This window comes from Phoca vitulina, unplaced genomic scaffold, assembly GCF_004348235.1.
Source record: "Phoca vitulina isolate PV1807 unplaced genomic scaffold, GSC_HSeal_1.0 scaffold5, whole genome shotgun sequence".
NCBI lineage: Eukaryota > Metazoa > Chordata > Mammalia > Carnivora > Phocidae > Phoca > Phoca vitulina.
This window is the reverse complement of record NW_022589708.1, coordinates 11,202,246-11,221,949: the sequence shown is the minus strand read 5'-3', so window position 1 is coordinate 11,221,949 and position 19,704 is coordinate 11,202,246. Positions and strand designations below refer to the sequence as shown.

At 41.0% G+C, this 19,704-nt stretch overlaps 1 pseudogene; it reads right to left on the bottom strand.

Annotated features, from left to right (window-relative positions):
• LOC116631377 overlaps positions 1–11,258 on the bottom strand; it is a 54,113-nt pseudogene extending 42,855 nt beyond the window's left edge.
• Positions 11,259–19,704: the final 8,446 nt, after the last annotated feature.

Below are 19,704 nucleotides of genomic sequence, written 5' to 3'. Positions count from 1 at the left end.
TTCTGTCTTGTTTTGTATTTTATTAATAACCATCCTAATAGCTGTGAGATTGTCTCATTGGTTTTAGTTTGCATTTCTCTAATGATTAGTGATATGAATACTTTTTCATATACTTGTTGGCCATTTGTATATTATCTTTGGAGAAGACAAACCATTAGAAAGAAATATTAGAAAGGTCTATGGCCGTACCACCTGAACGTGCCCTATCTCATCTGATCTCGGAAGCTAAGCAGGGTTGGGCCTGATTAGTACTTGGATGGGAGAAGTATAAGAAAGAACTATGCTGGGGTGCCTGGGTGGCTCCAAATCCAAACCTAAAACATAAAGCTCCTAAGAAAAAAATATGGAAAATGATTCATAACACTGGATTTGGCAATGATTTCTTAGATATGACACAAAGGACACAACAGCAAAATCAAAACTAGACAAATGGGACTAAGTCAAACCTAAAAATTTCTGTATGTGAAATGACACAATCAATAGAGTGAAAAGGCAGCCTATGGTCTAATATGGGAGAAAATATTTGCCAATTATATATTGATAAGGGGTTAATATCCAGAATATATAAAGAATTCCAACAACTCAACAACAACAACAAATAACCCAATAAAAAATGGGCAAAGAATAGTTTTGAATAGTTCTTTCTTTCTTTTTTTCTTTTTTTTAAGATTTTATTTATCCACTTGAGAGAGAGAGTGTGAGCATGAGCTGGGGGTGGGGGGAGAAGAGCAGAGGGAGAGGGAGAAGCAGGGGCACCTGGGTGGCTCAGTTGGTTAAGCGGCTGCCTTCAGCTCAGGTCATGATCCTGGGGTCCTGGGTTCGAGCCCCACATCAGGCTCCCTGCTCAGTGGAGAGCCTGCTTCTCCCTCTCCCTCTGCCTGCCACTCTGCCTACTTGTGCTCTCTATCTGTTGAATAAATAAATAAAATCTTTAAAAAAGAAATAAAAATAAATAAAAATGTTATTTCATTGTCTTCTGACTTCCATAATTTCTTTTGAAAAGTTAACTTTCAAACTTATTGGTGCCCTCCCTTTTTAATCTTTCTGTTTTTAAAATTTTCCCCTTTTTAAAAAATGATATTATTTATGTATTTATTTATTTAAGAGAGAGAGAGTGAGAGGGGAGGGATAATGGGGGAGAGAGAGAATCTCAAGCCAACTCTGCACAGAGCGTGGAGCCCAAGGTGGGGCTCAGTCCCACAACCCTGAGATCACAACCCAACCTGAAACCAAGAGTTGGAACTTAACAGACTGAGCTACCCAGGTGCCCCAAGATTTTCCCTTTTATATTTGTTTTTCTTCAGTTTGACTATCATATGCCTAGATGTAGTTTTCTCTGTATCTCATTTGAGACTTGTAGAGCATATTGAATGTGTGTTTTAATAACTTACATCAGTTTGGGGAAATTTTTGTCTACTATTTCTTCACATATTGCTTCTTTTCATTCTTTCTCTCCTCTGCTTGTTCAACTCCAATTACATGGATGTTAGACCTTTCTATCATGTTCTGTAAGTCTCTTATACTCTTTTTTGTGTTTTCTGTCTTGTTTACTCTCTGTGCTTCAATTTAATACGTTGACCTGTTCTCCAGTTTACTAATTATCTGTTCTGTTGTATTGATTTGATATCAAACCCATCAATTGGATTTTTTTTTCAGATTTTATTTATTTGTTTGTCAGAGAGAGAGAGAGAGCACAAGCAGGGGGAGTGGCAGGCAGAGGGAGAAGCAGGCTCCCCACTGGGCAAGGAGCCTGATGCGGAACTCGATCCCAGAACCCTGGGATCATGACCTGAGCTGAAGGCAGATGCTTAACTGACTGAGCCACTCAGGCATCCCATCATCAATTGGATTTTTAAATTCAGGTATAATCACTTTCTGTTATAGAACTTCCAGTTGACTTTTAAAAAATATATAGATTTTTATTTTTATTTATTTATTTATTTTAAAGATTTTATTTATTTATTTGACAGAGAGAGGCACAGCAAGAGAAGGAACACAAGCAGGGGGAGTGGGAGAGGGAGAAGCAGGCTTCCCGCTGAGGAGGGAGCCTGATGCGGGGCTCGATCCCAGGAACCTGAGATCATGACCTGAGCCGAAGGCAGACGCTTAACAACTGAGCCACCCAGGTGCCCCATAATATATAGATTTTTAAACAACAGGTGTTGGAGAGGATGTGGAGAAAAAGGAACTTTTGTGTACTGTTGGGAATGCAAACTGGTACCACTATGGAAAACAGAATGGAGTTTCCTCAAAAAATTAAAAATAAAATTACCATTTGATCCAGTAATCTCACTACTGGATATTATCCAAAGAATACAAGGAAACGAATTCAAATGGATATATGCACCCCTATGTTTATTGCAGCATTATTTACAATAGCCAAATTATGGAAGCAGCCCAAGTGTCCACTGACATTTGGACAAAGAAGATGTGGTATACATGTATATATATATACATACACACATACACAGTGCAATATTATTCAGCCATAACAAAGAATGAAATCTTGCCGTTTGCAACAACACAGATGAAGCTAGAGAGTATAATGCTAAGCGAAATAAGTTAGTCAGAGAAAGACAACTAGCATATGATTTCATACGTGGAATTTAAGAAACAAAACAGGTGAATAAGGGGGAAAAAAAGAGACAAACCAAAAAACAGACTTCTTTTTTTTAACAAATCAAGAGTACACTTATCATGATGAGCACTGAGTAATGCATGGAATTGTTGAATCACTATATTATACACCTCAAACTAATATAACACTATGTTAACTATATTGGAATTAAAATAAAAAACTTAATAAAAATATATAGATTCTTGCTCTTTGGCGAAATTCTTTATCCCTTCTTCTCTTGGATATAAATCATAGATGTTTTAATCCTTGTTTGATTACATTCCAAAATCAAATTCACCTATTGTCTGGGTTTCTTTTCTTGTTTTTTGATAATTTGATCCTTTTCTTTTACTATGCTTTGATTGGATTGGGGCACGGATGACGAGTTGTACTCGTTCTATCTGACAGAGCAGCAGTGTACCAGCTTGATCCTAATGTGCTTCTCTTCTCTAATTGTTCATAAACTTGAAGTTCTGCTTGTGTTTATTGCTTTGCAGTGGCTTCGTACAGTTTGTCTTAGGTTGGATTCTTCCAGAGGTAGACCCTGAACCAAGGATTTTGATAAAATGATTAAGAAAGTGCTTCCTAGGTAAACCATTAAGGGAATGGAAGAAGCAAGATATGGAAGAAGCCAAGGGAGGGTACCATTTAGGTGAAGACCCAGGATCAGGCTCATCTCCAGAACACTCTGGAACATCAATTAGCACCTTAGAGCTTGTCTCACTCAAAGGCAAAGGAATTGAGCTTTTGTATCCCCACAGTAGTCTGTCATTGGCTATGGTCTGTCCTAGGGAATGTCACACTTCCAAGCATTTTTGGCTGTCCTTATGGCAAAGCAACTCCAGTGCCCATGCACAATCCCCCAAAACACAGTTTCTCAACTTTTTGCTCATTATCACACCCTTAGTTAGACTTCTTAGGCATTTTTTCCCTAATCACTTTCTATGAAATTTTATTAGTATAACTATACTGTATATCTGTTTATGTACGATATTTTTACCTGTACTTTATATATAAAAAGAGTACGATTTTTTTTTCTCCCTAAGAACCAATTATTGCCCCCACTGAGAATGCATACTCTAAGGATTGCAGGTATGAATTGTTAACAACAAAGTGTTTAGTTGCTGACATTTGGGTATACAGGACTGGGAATGGGATCCAAGGGAATCTGGATGGGTCACCAATAGTTTTGTTTTCATTGTGTGATTTAGTGATGTTATTGATGTTATCCTAAGATCTTTTTCCTCATAATTTTGAGATTTGACTGCCTTCCTTTTTGTTGCTCATATTTATGGGAAATTAGTTTGCTTGAACTTTATTTTACCTTTTTTGTTTTTAAATGTAAGCTCTTCACCCAATGTGGGTCTTAAACTCACACCCTGAGATCAAGAGTTGTATGCTCTACTGACTGAGCCAGCCAGGTTGCCCCAATTTGCCTGAACTTTTAGATGAGAAAAATAAGGATAATTTTTCTAGCTGCTTAGTCAAAGCTCTCTTTTCTATTGTTTTATGAAGTGTTCAGAAATATTGCCTTGAACTTTCTGAGATCTTGGCTCCACTTTTTTTTTTTTTTCATCCTTTCATTTGTTCAGCAAATGTTTTTTTGTTTTTTGTTTTTTGTTTTTTTTTAAAGATTTATTTATTTATTTGACAGAGACGCAGTGAGAGAGGGAACACAAGCAGGGGGAGAGGGAGAAGCAGGCTTCCTGTGGAGCAGGGAGCCCGATGCGGGGCTCAATCCCAGGAGCCCGATGCAGGGCTCGATCCCAGGACCCCGGGATCACGACCCGAGCCGAAGGCAGAGGCTTAACGACTGAGCCCCCCAGGCGCCCCCAGCAGATGTTTATTGAGGACTTGCACTGTACCAGGCGCTGTGCTGCCTGCTTTAAGTGGCTTTAATGTGCGTTGGGACCAACGGGCACAAAGGAAGTGGGGGGGCTGGCAAGGGAGGAGAAGCAGAGATGAAGATGGGGCCGATCCAGTCTGGGTCAGGGAGCCTCTGCCCTCAGGGGCTGGGTGCTGCGGAGGCCTAGGACCCAGGCTGCTTATCCCAACTGGATGTCCCTGGCCATACCTGTGATGCCCACTCTTTTTTTTTTTTCCCCTTAAGATCTATTTACTTATTTGAGAGAGAGAGAGAGAGTACAAGTAGGGGGAAGGAGCAGAGGGAGAAGCAGACTCCCCACCGAGCAGGGAGCCTGATGCAGCCCGATCCCAGGACCCTGGGATCATGTCATAATCCGAGCAGAGGGCAGACACTTAACCAACTGAGCCGCCCAGGCACCCTGTAATGCTCACTCTAAAGGCACTTTCAACACTGCCCTGTCGGAAAGAGGGCTTTCACATTCAGCTGGAAGTTGGAAGGCAAAAAGGGGAGAGGGCCCCCAAGCAAGCCCCCTGGGGTGACAGGAGCTGGCAGTGCTCCTGGACTACTTAGGAGAGGCACCATGACCTTCCCAAGCCCCTACTTATCTTTTGAATCCTTAATGGAAGAAGGTAAATCAGACAAGACCCTGTGAATAAGACCTGAATTCCTTACTGCTTTGTGAACTCTGCGTTCCAAGGTTAACAGGGAAGGGCCCACTAGGCTGGTCTTTGGGGGAGCAAGAAAGAAGAGCCAGGGGGTGGCACCCCACAAACTTCCCCCAAAGCCAGAAGAGGGAGGAGGGCCTAAGACAGAATGCAAAGGGAGCTTGAAAGGAGCAGGCAAGGGCTGGCCGGGGGTGAGCAGCTCTGCCTCAGACTAGCGCCGGTGGGCAGGAACCAGTTCTCCCACCAGCACACATGGAGCCCACAGGCCTGAGGGGATCCCCTTTAGGGGCAGAGCCTTGGGAATGGGGTCCTCAAGGTCTTCCAGAGCAGCACTGTAGCCCCTTGCTCAGCCCCTCCCCCCAACCAGTGTGTGGTGTAGGATGGGGGAGTGGGGGGGAAAGGGGGTGCTGTTTCCAGGCCACAGTGTGGCCTCTTTAAGCCCTACCCTGGGTAGGAGGTAGGAGGTAGGAGGTAGGAGGGGAGAACAGACAGAGGGATGGGGAAGGGATGGGGAAGGGATGGAGAAAACAAGAGGGCAGATGGAGGGTGTGACTTCCACCTAAGTACGGCTTTTTTTTGTTTTAGTTTTTAATTAAATTCCAGTTAATTAACATACAGTGTTATATTTCAGGTGTACAATATAGTGATTCAACACTTCCATGCATCACCCTGTGCTCATCTTGATAAGTGCATGCCTTAATTCCCATCACCTGTTTCACCCATCCCCCCACCCCCTCCCCTCTGATAAAATAATGGCTTTTTTTTTTTAAAGATTTTATTTATTTATTTGACAGAGAGAGACACAGCGAGAGAGGGAACACAAGCAGGGGGAGTGGGAGAGGGAGAAGCAGGCTTCCCGCAGAGCAGGGAGCCCGATGCGGGGCTCGATCCCAGAACTCTGGGATTATGACCTGAGCCGAAGGCAGACGCTTAACGACTGAGCCACCCAGGCGCCCCTAAAATAATGGCTTTTTAAAAGCATTTTGAAAATCACACTCCTGGGGTGCCTGGGTGGCTCAGTAGGTTAAGCGTCTGCCTTCTGCCTGCTCCGCGGGAAGCCTGCTTCTCCCTCTCCCACTCCCCCTGCTTGTGTTCCCTCTCTTGCTGTGTCTCTCTCTGTCAAATAAATAAATAAAATCCTAAAAGAAAAGAAAAGAAAAAAGCACACACCTGAGTCTGTGTTTCAGGGACTCTGAGGCAGAGCTGAGAGATGGAAATATGTCTGGGGCAGAAAACAGGAAGTTGGTGGTGGGTCCCAAAAGGAAAAGGAGTGCGTGTGCTCTAAGCCTCAAAAGGAAGCAAGGCAGGAGGCAGCTGCAGGAAAGGTGGCACCAGACATGTGGCCACAGGAGGGATGTGACTGCTGGGTGTACAGGCCACAGAGAAGCCAAATAGTTGAGGGGGTTTACCATTCCAGAGTGGACCACAGATCAACCCTTAATGGCAGAGGCAGCTTTGGTCAAGATTAAGAGAGAGAGTGAGAGCCCATCGGGTCATGATCCCAGAATCCCAGGCTCCCTGCTCAGCGGGGAGTCTGCTTCTCCCTCTGCTCCTCACCCTGATCTTGTGCTCTCTCTCAAATAAATAAATAAAAATATATTTTTAAAAGAGAGAGAGTGAGAACCCAGAGGAAGACCTGAGGCAGGAGGCCTGTGGAGGTGCTCAAGCCCCGCCTGGGTCTCTGATGGGTGCCTAGCTCCCAGTCCCAGCACCAACAGGGAGGGAGAGAAAGCAGCCCTGAAGGTGCAGATCCCTGAAAGATTGGCTTCACTTTTTGTCTGGGTCTTTTGCCTTTGTCCCCATGTCCCTGTACTGGTCAAATGGCTTCTATTCCCTTTGTTTTTATGTCAGTGTGAGCCTTTATTCTGTCCTATTAATGATTTTTGCCATTTTCATTTCCTCACGTTCATCTTGCTTCTATCTGCTTCTTCATTCACAAATGCTAATATTATGTAGATCTTGTGGCCTCTCATGTTTTATTTTTTTCTACCCATTTCTGTTTTGGCATTTTGGTAATACATGTCACTAGGTAATACATGTCATAAGAGAGATCTTATCAGAGTGAAGAGGAAGTAATAATTAATTGTGGCCAGAGAAATCTGATAAGGTTTAATAGAGTAGATAACAGCTGAGGTAGCTTTTGAACAACAGACAGTAATTTAGTAGATATGCAAAATAACTTATTCAAAAAACTATTTTAGAGCAGTTCCCTTGAAATTGGTTCATTTTTCCTCTCCCATGGCATAATTTCCCTATAGTACAGCAACTCGTATTGATCTTAATTTTCTTATAATCATATATTTATGTAAATATGTCTAATGGAAGTCAGGGGAGTATATGGTTTTACTGCTGGGAGTGATCAGATTAAAAAAAGTAAATTAAGAATGGAACTGCCTAGGGGTGCCTGGCTGGCTCAGTTGGTGGAGTGTGCAACTCTTGATCTCAGGGTTGTGAGTGTGAGCCCCATGTTGGGTGTAGAGATTACTTTAAAAAAATAAAACAAAAGAAAATGAGAACTACCTAGAGCATGTGGTTTTTTTTTTTTTTTTTTTTTTTAAGATTTCATTTATTTGTTTGAGAGAGAGTGCAAGTGGGAGGGGGGTGCAGAGGGAGAGGGACCAGTGTGGAGCCTGACTGGGGGCTCGACGTGGGGTTGGATCTCACGACCCCAAGAATATGACCTCAGCTGAAACCAAGAGTCAGGTGCCCAACTGACTGAGCCACCCAGGTGCCCCAAGAGCATGTGCCTCTTGATCTCAGGATTGTGAGTTCAAGCCCCACATTGGGCATGGAGCCTACTTAAAAGGGGGGGGGGCACCTGGCTGGCTCAGTTGATGGAGTATGCACCTCTTGATCTCAGGGTTGTGAGTTTGAGCCCCATGTTGGGTATAGAGATTACTTAAAAATAAAATCTTAAAAAAGAAAAAAAAAAGAATGGGAACTATTTATATTGAAAGCACAGGTAGAAGAAGAGGGCCTAGTGAAGGATACTAAGAAGTGAAATCAGAGATTTATAAGGTAAACCAGGAAAGAGTGGTCTCAGAAAAGCCAAGGAGGAAGAGAATTTTAATAATGAGTCAATGATCAACAATGTAAAATTATACAGACAGGATAAGTTGAATGTACCCTCAAGCAAGGCATCGGATTTAGTAGTTAGGAGGTCACTAAGGATTCTTAGTGATTTCATTTGCTTCATTTTCCTTTAGATACTTGGAGGTTGCTAAAACTTAATCTTGTTTTAGATCTATGTAAAATATTTACATGGTTTCAAAGTCAAGTATACAAAACCTGTCTGGCTTTTATCTCTGTCTCCTCTATCCTGTTCCTCCTCCCACCCCATTGGTAACAATTTCTTTTTAATTTTATGATTTATTTTCCCTTTGTTTTTTAGATTTGAAACTGTTTTTTTCATACTCAAGTACCCATGGGCGGATGGCCCCACCTGCCTCTAGTCCCACTGGCCTTCACAAGAAGGAACATTTACTTTCCGTCAATACTTTAGGGAATGTCTCAGGGCGCCTGGGTAGCTCAGTTGTTTAAGCGACTGCTTTCGGCTCAGGTCACGATCCTGGAGTCCCGGGATCGAGTCCCGCATCGGGCTCCCTGCTCAGCAGGGAGTCTGCTTCTCTCTCTGACTCTCCCCCTCTCATGCTTTCTCTCTATCACTATCTCTCTCAATAAATAAAAATAAAAATCTTTAAAAAATTAAAAAAAATACTTTAGGGAATGTCTCAGCTTTGGTAGCTTGTAACGGGTCAGAGTGCAGGCAGAAGGGTTGGTGGCATTGATCTGCTTGGGCATCCAGTAACTGGTCAGCTAGTCAGTCTGGCCTGGGTAGCGGCATTCAAAGATTAATGGTAGTAATCGCCTTTGTAAGTTTGAGGAGTACTGAGGGAAATTTTTGTCTTGCAGTCACCATAATAGCATCATCAACCTGCTGTCCATATATTCCTATAAAATCTTTTTTTAAAAATATTTTATTTTTAAGTAAAATAAACCCAACATGGGGCTCGCACTCACAACCCCAAGATTAAAAGTTACACGCTCCACCAACTGAGCCAGCCAGGTGTCCCTTTTCCTGTAAAATCTTAAACCACAATTATTAACTAAGGTTATCCCATCCCTGAAGGCTTCTGTTGGTCACCAGAGAATCTCTGTAAGGATCAGATTAGAGTCTTTGAATATTCTCTCCTGGGATATGTTTTTCTATCCCATTCTTTGGAATTTTCATTGCTGGTAGCAGAGACAAGTGATAGGAAGAAAATCAAAGATCCAGGAATGGGACTCTCAGTTCAAGTCCATGGGTAGCAGTAGTTTGATCTGTGTGGAGAACAACATCAAACAGAGTTCCTTCAGAAGTTTCTCACTCTCATTGGCCTTTTTAGAAGAAGTTGTTTTCGTGGAAAGATAAGTAACTCTGTAGAAGTACATCTGAACCTTCTCCAGAGAAGATCACCATGCTATCTGTGTTTTTCCAGATGTACTTGGAAATTAAATACGTATCTCCTGAAGTGTGAACTGTTGTAAGGTCCTAAGCTTCCAAGGAAAATGTGACTTTATTCAGTGTCTGAATGCCTTCCTCAGAGTCAAAAAGGACTTCATGGTGTTCATTTGCTACCTTGCCAGCAGCCAGTAAATGGGGACTGTCTTCCATGCCAACTGCAAATGTCTGGAGAGCATACTGTACCAGGGCCTCTTTTAGCTGCTTCAACAGGGTGAAAGCCGCCAAGCTGGAATCCAAGCCCCCTGATAAAAGGCATCCAGTCCTTCTGTCATGTGATGTTTCTCAATAGCATTGTCAAAAAGGATCTGTAAAAAAAAGGACCCAAAAGTAGGCATGTATATGAAGAGGAAAAAAGAACATGAATAAATCTGCTTCCCCAAGCAAACATTACTTTACCACCATGGAATCACAACAGGTTTGCCTTGAGTTTCCGTTTTAGGGAAACTGTCTCTTGCATTATCAGTTTGTCCTCTCTATTGGATCATTGATAGCATTTGCACATCCACACAAACTATACCATCTCTCGTCTTCCATCTCTCCTTCTCCTTTATAGCAAAAGTCCTTGAAAGAGTTGTCTATACTTGCTGTCTCCAGTTCTCCTCACCTTCTCTCCACAGTTTCCACGTCAATACCTGGGAGTAGTTTCTCTACACTGTTAGAGACAGCATGCAGGCATTTGTCTCTACAGTGATGATATTTAACCATTTCCACGGATGCAACTTTGTCACTTGACTTTAAATCCAAAATTTGATAGTGTCCCAGAAGAAAAGGCTCCACTTTTTTTTTTTAAAGGCTCCATTTTGATAAAGGAGTTGTGATGTGCTTCAGGTTAATAAGACCTTTAGCTTCTAAACACACAGCCCAAAATCCATCTTCTAGCATGGCTTTAAACAAAGGTCTGACTCCATACATAGGTGTCTGTGCCCAGGAACACTTTCTTATTGGTGGTATCCCATAAAATAAATGCAAGCTCCCCATCCAACATACAAATTATTTGCTCAGTTCCTCCTTTGTCATAACAATGAAGGATGATCTCACCATTAATTTTGGTCTAGGGATTAAATTCAAAATAAATTCAGGGATGCCTGGGTGGCTCAGTCATTGGGTGTCTACCTTCAGCTCAGGTCATGATCCCAGGGTCCTGGGATAGAGCCCCACGTTGGGCTCCCTGCTCAGCGGGGACCCTGCTTCTCCCTCTCTCTCTGCTGCTCCCCCTTTTTGTGCGCACATGCTCTCTCTCTCTCTCTGTCCAAATAAATAAATAAAATCATTTAAAAAACCCCACAAAACTTAAAAAAAAATAAATTCAAAAGGAGAATTAAAGGATAATTAAATTCAAAAGGAGATGTGTTTCATCTCCTTGTGGTTGTAGATTTCACCATTGTAACAGAGCCACAAGTAAGGATGTTTCTTTGCTCAAATTGGCTGTGTTCCAAACAGTTGGTCAACCACTGCCAACCAGTGAAATCCAAAGCAGCAGTTCATGTATCTGTTGACATTCTGAAGATGAAATGAATCTGGACCTCTGTGTGTGATCTTCATAGCACTCAGACACTGATCAGAGAGACAGTCGTCACTGCCAGAAAGGGCGCAAATGCCACACATGGCTCAACGGAGCTACCAGCTTTCTGGGTGTGAGCAGGTCAGACGGGCAGCAGAATGGAATCAAGGGCTATGGATTATCTGTTTTTGTCTTTAATATAAGCATTATGTATATATATCTGTTATCCTCCTTTCTTAGATAAATGGTAGCATGCTCTACATACTTTTCTCTACCTTGACCTACCTACCTTTCTTTCTTTCTTTCTTTCTTTCTTTCTTTCTTTCTTTCTTTCTTTCAGAAGGCTCCACACCTAATATGGGGCTTGAACTCACAACCTCAGGATCAAGAGTTGCAGGCTCTACCAACTGAGCCAGCCAGGCACCCCTGTCTTGATTTCTTTCTCTCAACAATATATCCTAGCAATCACTCCACTGTTGTATATAGAGATTTTCTTTATTCCTTATTACAGGTGCATAGTACGCTATTATATTGGATGTTCTGGTACATTTTAAGAACTAGGAAAGATTCAAAGCCTGGGAAATCTTTGGGAACAGGAGGCCTTTTATTTTGCTAATCTGGTAACTCAAGGGTCCCAGAAGAAGCTTAGATGATAGTATCAACAGAGAGATGGCTGAGCATTATTAACACAAGATTGCTGCTGGTCTGACATAATCTCTTTGTTCTCTGAGCTGAAGAGGAGCTGGAAGGGTTTGAAAAAAGAAATAAGCTTTACCCTCTCCTCCTATACCTCCTTTGTTTATATACTCTCTGTTACTCCATTAGGTTTTTTTTTGGGGGGGGTTGTTTTTCCCCCTATTTATTTATTTGTTTGTTTGTTTGTTTATTTGATGTAGTGTTCCATGATTCATTGTTTGCATATAACACCCAGTGCTCCATTCAATACATGCCCTCTTTAATACCCATCACCAGGCTAACCCATCCCCCCACCCCCCTACCCTCTAAAACCCTCAGTTTGTTTCTCAGAGTCCATAGTCTTTCATGGTTCATCTCCCCCTCCGATTTCTCCCCCTTCATTTTTCCCTTCCTACTATCTTCTTCTTCTTCTTCTTTTTTTTTTTTTAACATATAATGTATTATTTGTTTCAGAGGTACAGGTCTGTGATTCATCAGTCTTACACAATTCACAGTGCTCACCATAGCACATACCCTCCCCAATGTCTACCACCCAGCCACCCCATTCCTCCCACCCCCCACCACTCCAGCAACCCTCAGTTTGTTTCCTGAGATTAAGAATTCCTCATATCAATGAGACCATATGATACATGTCTTTCTCTGATTGACTTATTTCACTCAGCATAATACCCTCTAGTTCCATCCACATCGTTGCAAATGGCAAGATTTTATGTTTGTTTGTTTGTTTGTTTTTTTGGATGGCTGCATAATATTCCATTGTGTATATATATATATATATATATATATATATATATATATACCACATCTTCTTTATCCGTTCATCTGTTGATGGACATCTTGGCTCTTTCCATAGTTTGGCTATTGTGGACATTGCTGCTGTAAGCATTAGGGTGCACATACCCCTTCAGATCACTACATTTGTATTTTTGGGGTAAATAGTAGTGCAATTGCTGGGTAATAGGGTAGCTCTATTTTCAACTTTTTGAGGAACCTCCATATTGTTTTCCAGAGTGGCTGCACCAGCTTGCATTCCCACCAACAGTGTAGGAGGGTTCCCCTTTCTCCACATCCTCGCCAACATCTGTCGTTTCCTGACTTGTTAATTTTAGCCATTCTGACTGGTGTGAGGTGGTATCTCATTGAGGTTTTGATTTGGAATCAGTTGCATTTATATATACCGACAACAAGACAGAAGAAAGAGAAATTAAGGAGTCGATCCCATTTACAATTGCACCCAAAACCGTAAGATACCTAGGAATAAACCTAACCAAAGAGGCAAAGAATCTATACTCAGAAAACTATAAAATAGTCAGGAAAGAAATTGAGGAAGACACAAAGAAATGTTCTTTGTTCCATGCTCATGGATTGGAAGAACAAATATTGTGAAGATGTCAATGCTACCTAGAGCAATCTACACATTTAATGCAATTCCTATCAAAATACCATCCACTTTTTTCAAAGAAATGGAACAAATAATCCTAAAATTTGTATGGAACTAGAAAAGACCCCAAATAGCCAGAGGAATGTTGAAAAAGAAAAGCAAAGCTGGTGGCATTACAATTCTGGACTTCAAGCTCTATTACGAAGCTGTTATCATCAAGACAGTATGGTACTGGCACAAAAACAGACACATAGATCAATGGAACAGAATAGAGAGCCCAGAAATGGACCCTCAACACTATGGTCAACTAATCTTCGACAAAGCAGGGAAGAATGTCCAATGGAAAAAAGACAGTCTCTTCAACAAATGGTGTTGGGAAAATTGGACAGCCACATGCAGAAGAATGAAACTGGACCATTTCCTTACACAACACACAAAAATAGACTCAAAATGGATGAAAGACCTAAATGTGAGACAGGAGTCCATCAAAATCCTAGAGGAGAACACAGGCAGCAACCTCTTTGACCTCAGCCGCAGCAACTTCTTCCTAGAAACATCGCCAAAGGCAAGGGAAGCAAGGGCAAAAATGAACTATTGGGACTTCATCAAGATAAAAAGCTTTTGCACAGCAAAGGAAACAGTCAACAAAACCAAAAGACAACTGACAGAATGGGAGAAGATATTTGCAAATGACATATCAGATAAAGGGCTAGTATCCAAAATCTATAAAGAACTTATCAAACTCAGGCGCCTGGGTGGCTCAGTCGTTAAGCGTCTGCCTTCGGCTCAGGTCATGATCTCAAGGTCCTGGGATTGAGCCTCACATCGGGCTCCCTGCTCGGCGGGAAGCCTGCTTCTCCCTCTCCCACTCCCCCTGCTTGTGTTCCCTCTCTCGCTGTGTCTCTCTCTGTCAAGGAAATAAATAAAATCTTTAAAAAAAAAAAAAAAAGAACTTATCAAACTCAACACCCAAAGGACAAATAATCCCATCAAGAAATGGGCAGAAGACATGAACAGACATTTTTCCAAAGAAGACATCCAAATGGCCAACAGACACATGAAAAAGTGCTCAACATCGCTCGGCATCAGGGAACTCCATTAGGTTTTAAAGCAAGCCTGGAGTTAACCTGGAGTACAGCTGCCTCGCACAGCAGAGACATCCAACAGAGTACCAGGGAAGTCCTGCTTTCACCTTTGTGAAACCACTTTCCTGATCCTTGTTATTTCTCCTCTGACTCCTTCTGGAACCAACTCATTGGGCAGATGAGGTGTCCCATTACAAGTCTCTGACTTGAGTAAAAAATAGAATAACTTAACTCCAAAGCCCCATTACACACTAGATTTCTATCTTCAGTCTCTGGTCTGTTTCCCATTCCACATTATGTTCAGCCATATTGTCCAGTAAAGCTTACTAAAAACAGTGTTTCAGTGAGTACTCTATAGCAGCATAGCTAGCAACATACACATGGGTAAAACCCTCAGTGGGGCTAACAGAACTAACCTCAGGGAAAGTAGAACATAGAAGATATTTGCTCTTTTGTTTCCCTCTCTGTCAGCCCACTTCTTCATCTCTCCTCGAAGAGAAGAGCTGCTACTATGATTGGCCATACTCCATTGACCTAGTTACGTAGATGATGGGAAACACTGTTTTAAGAGATTATGGATCAAACCTATATGAGGAAGATTTTGAAACAGTCCTGAAAAATCACAATAGTATGATTAAACAAAAATAGAAACACATTCCTTGTTCTTGGATAGGATCAATTAACATCATAAATATTTCAAGTTTCTCCAAGTTAATATATTAACTTAAGGTAATTCCCCAAAAAGATGCCAGCAAATTTTTTTCCTGGCACTGAATCCTAAACGTCATATAGAAAAATAAATAAGCAAGAATACTCATGAATATCTTCAAAAGGAAGAGCAATTAGAGGGGTTGGCCTTACCACATTATTAAAAATTACTGTAGAGACCCTATAATTAAAACAATGTGGTATCGATGCCTGGCTAACAGACAAACCAATGGAAACAATTTCAAGTGTATATGGAAATTTAGTATATGACAAAGGAAGCATCTTAAATCATTGAGGGGAAAGATTAACTTTTTTTTTTAAAGATTTTATTTATTTATTTGACAGAGAGAGACACAGCGAGAGAGGGAACACAAGCAGGGGGAGTGGGAGAGGAAGAGGCAGGCTTCTCGCCGAGCAGAGAGCCCGATGTGGGGCTCGATCCCAGGACCCTGGGACTATGACCTGACCTGAAGGCAGATGCTTAACGACTGAGCCACCCTGGCGCCCCAAGATTAACTTTTAAAAAATGGAACCAGCACAACTGGAAAGTCATTTGAAAAAATATATATATTTAGATTTATGTCCCTTACTTTACATTAAAATAAATTCCAAATAGATCAGTCATTTCAATGTAAAAAAAAAAAAAAAGAAAAGATACATTCAAGAATAAAACATGTCCATTTCTTTATTACCTGGACATGAGGAAAGCTGTTCTACTATAATTCAAATTCCAGAAGCTGTGGTACATTTAAGTACATCTCTATCTATCTAATATCTAATGTATCTATCTATATCTACATACAGACAGACAAATATAAACTTTTACCAGGCAAAATCATCATAAGCAAAGTCAAAAGACAAATGAAAAACTGACAGAAAATATTTTCAGCTTAAATTGCACAAGATAGTTAAGTTCTATCAATACATAACAAAGAATAAAGAAGAGTATTGATAGATGCTACAACATGGATGAACCTCAAAAACATGTCAAACAAAAGAAGCCAGTCACAAAGGATCACATACTGTGTGATACCATTTGTTTGTTTATTTAAATATTTTTATTTTATTTATTTGACAGAGAGAGAGCACAAGCAGGGGGGAGCAGAGAGGGAGAGGGAGAAACAGGCTCCCCACTGAGCAGGTCATGAGCCTGTCTTTACCCTTTGATTCAGTGATCTTTCTAGGAACCTAGCTGAAGATATACCTTCACAAATGCAAAATTTGATATGCACATTCTCTGCATTGTGAGCTTACTTGTAATAAGAAAAGCTTGAGGGGCGCCTGGGTGGCTCAGTTGTTAAGCATCTGCCTTTGGCTCAGGTCATGATCCCAGGGTCCTGGGATTGAGCCCCGCATCGGGCTCCCTGCTCAGTGGGAAGCCTCCTTCTCCCTCTCCCACTCCTCCTTCTTGTGTTCCCTCTCTTGCTGTCTCTCTCTGTCAAATAAATAAATAAAATCTTAAAAAAAAAAAAAAAAAGAAAAGCTTGAAAACAAATCCAAGTATCCATCAATAGAAGAATGAATAAACTAGGGCATATCCACACATAAACTTATATTTGTATATACTTGTACATATGTATATATACTTATTTTATGAAAAAAGGAAGAATAAACAAGATATTTTTGAAAATGTAAATAATTCCTTATGAAGATGGGTGGAATGGGTATAAAGAATAAAGATGGGAGCAAGAATTTAATTCTCTGGGTATCCTTTTTATGTAGCTTTGACTTTTGAATGATGTAAATGATTTAAATATTCAAAAAATAAAATTAAGTGAAATAAGAAAAAAACCATAAAATTGAACACAAACAGAAACAAATGAATGGAACTGAATAAAAAACCCAATCACACTGAGAAAATATTATTTTTTTTTTAGATTTTATTTTTAAGTAATCTCTACACCCATTGTGGGGCTCAAACTTACAACTCCGAGATCAAGAGCTGCATCTCTACTGACTGAGCCAGACAGGCACCCTGAGAAAATAATTACTTAAAGTTACTTTGGAACATAGAACACTGTAACATTTTCCCCATATAAAGTCTAAGGACAAATAAAAGCACAAAAATATTTTGAACTGCATTCGGTAAGTTTATTGTTAGTAATATTGTTGTTCTTGTGCTCTTGTATATTATAAATAAAACAAATAAGGAAATATTAATGTTATTAGGAACCAAGATTTCCAAGTTAAGAAGATAAAGCTCAGTGGGTAGAACATGTGACTCTTGATCTTGGGATTGTGAGTTCAAGCCCCATGTTGGGTGTGAAGATTATTATTTAAAAATAATATCTGGAAAAGAAAAGAAAAAACACTATAATGCTAACTTTGAATTGGAATTATCAATATAAACTCATTATATATAGTGCCTCCTATATGAGCCAAGCATAGGAGATACTACAGTGAGTCATAAAGGTAGAGACTCTACTATGACAGAATTTGCAGGAGACATATACCTTAAATAAATAATTGCACAGGGGCGCCTGGATGGCTCAGTCATTAAGTGTCTGCCTTCAGCTCAGGTCATGATCCCAGGGAACTGCGATCGAGCCCCTCATTGGGCTCTGCTTGGCGAGAAGCCTGCTTCTCTCTCTCCCACTCCCCTTGCTTGTGTTCCCTCTCTTGTTGTCTTTCCCTCTGTCAAATAAATAAAAAAAAATCTTTTAAAAAATTTTTAAAAATTAAATAATTGCACAAATAATTAGTGGAATTAAGCCTAGCATTTCACAAGAGTTTACATCATCATGGTTCAAGACTTGAATTTCCTCACTCTGAAAAGCAGCCTAGCCTGAGATAAACTCTTATTTTTAAAACAAAATACTCAGTGTCTGCTTTGAGAAAGAATATAAGTGCTCAGGGGCGCCTGGGTGGCTCAGTCAGTTAAGTGTCTGCCTTCGGCTTAGGTCATGATCCCAGGGTCCTGGGATCCGAGTCCCACATGGGGCTCTCTGCCCAGTGGGAGCCTGCTTCTCCCTCTCCCTCTGCCTGCAACTCCCCCTGCTTGTGCTCTCTCTCAAATAAATACATAAAATCTTGAAAGAAAGAAAGAAAGCAGGCAGGAAGGAAAGAAAGAAAGGAAGAAAAAGAAAGAAAGAGAAAGAAAAAGAAAGAAAGAAGAAAGAAAGAAAGAAAAGAAAAAAGAAAAGAAAAGGAAAGAAAGAAAAGAAAGAAAGAATGTAAGTGCTCAGAGTGAGGACAACTTGTGCCAAAAAGGAGCAGTTTGGATCACCCCACATGTGTGGAAGTTTCGGTTTTCTAGTGGGATGAAAGAAACACACAGGCCTGTGCTGAGGTGTCCAGGCATGTACTAACAAGCAGAGGCACCTACCCTTCCCAGACAAGGCTGAGAAATGTTCTGTGCCTTCTCGTTTCTGATAAGAAATATCTTGCTTAGGAGGCACACAAGGTTCGAAAGGAACTGGCAGCTAGTTTTCAGCCCAGCCCACAATTTTGGTGGGAAAAGATGTCCTCTGGCACTTGGAGTGATGGTGTCCCTCATCAAGATTAGTCCAGTGACTGAATTTAAAGTGGAGAAATCATGAGCTAGATCTAAAGCAAGAAAGCTCCAGGTTGAGCCTTCGTGGTGTGCCATCTTGTAAGGTGTGCGAAGGCGAGATGACCTCTGAGTATACACCATCTGTTTCCGACTTTGTAAAGCTCTGTGACTGTGAAAATTTCCTTACAAAGACTAGTACTCATGGAAGATTTACAAGTGGAGATAGGAATCTTCCTTTTCAGTACAATGTGATAAGGAGTTTCAGATTTCTGGTTGTCTGGCCTTGGAGGTGTTTGCCATCTAAAAACTTGCTTAGTGGTTGAGTCCAGTTACCTAGGGAATTAACTGATACCTAGGAACTGGTACCAAGTGAAGCTGGGTGGTCCCCAAAGGAAAGTGAATTAAATTCAACAGTTTAATGGTGTGTTAGCCATATCATAAGCACACCATAGTCAGTTGGACATATGCTTGGGAGTAAGAATGCAAAGGGCAATATTGAGGATGGAGACCTTCTAGGCAGTGGTGTGCTGGTAAATGTTTAACAACAGATTCTCTGGGAGAGTGGGAATGGTGGAGGCCCCAATTTGTAGTTTTCTGTTTTCCACTGTGTAAATGTTTCCACAGGCTAATTTCAAGCTACCGAGAATTTAACCAGCAAGACTCCTGACAATTCAACAGTTGATTCTCCTAAGCTGATTCTATCTGGCTCCAGCAAACCATTGCTTATAGGTACCATAGTTAAGAGATAACAAGCTGTCAACAATCCAGAACCTTAAACCAAAAGAGGTAAAGGAAAATACCTAGGAAAATTAAGAAAACATGCATACAGATTGAAGTGTGACGATGTGTAGCGCCAGTCCCCTGACTTCCCATGTTCCATGGGTCTTGGGCTGTTGCCTTCATGCAGTCATTAGTTTATTCTGATAGCCTTGAGTGGAAGCTGTTTTCCTGCAGTTTTCAGCTTCTGGAGACTCCTCAGGTTAAGGTCTATAGTAGGAACAATCTTTCTGATTCAAGAAGGGCTTCTTTCTCCTTCATTAACAGGGAAGCAAGGATCAACATCCTAGAGTGTAGCTGCTGTGTTAGTTGTATAGAGTGCCTGTAAGGCACAATTTCCACTGAGGTCAAGGGCAGTCTTTTTCTCATGTCTCTTTAAGATGACACCTCTGAGTTTCATTTATTTTATT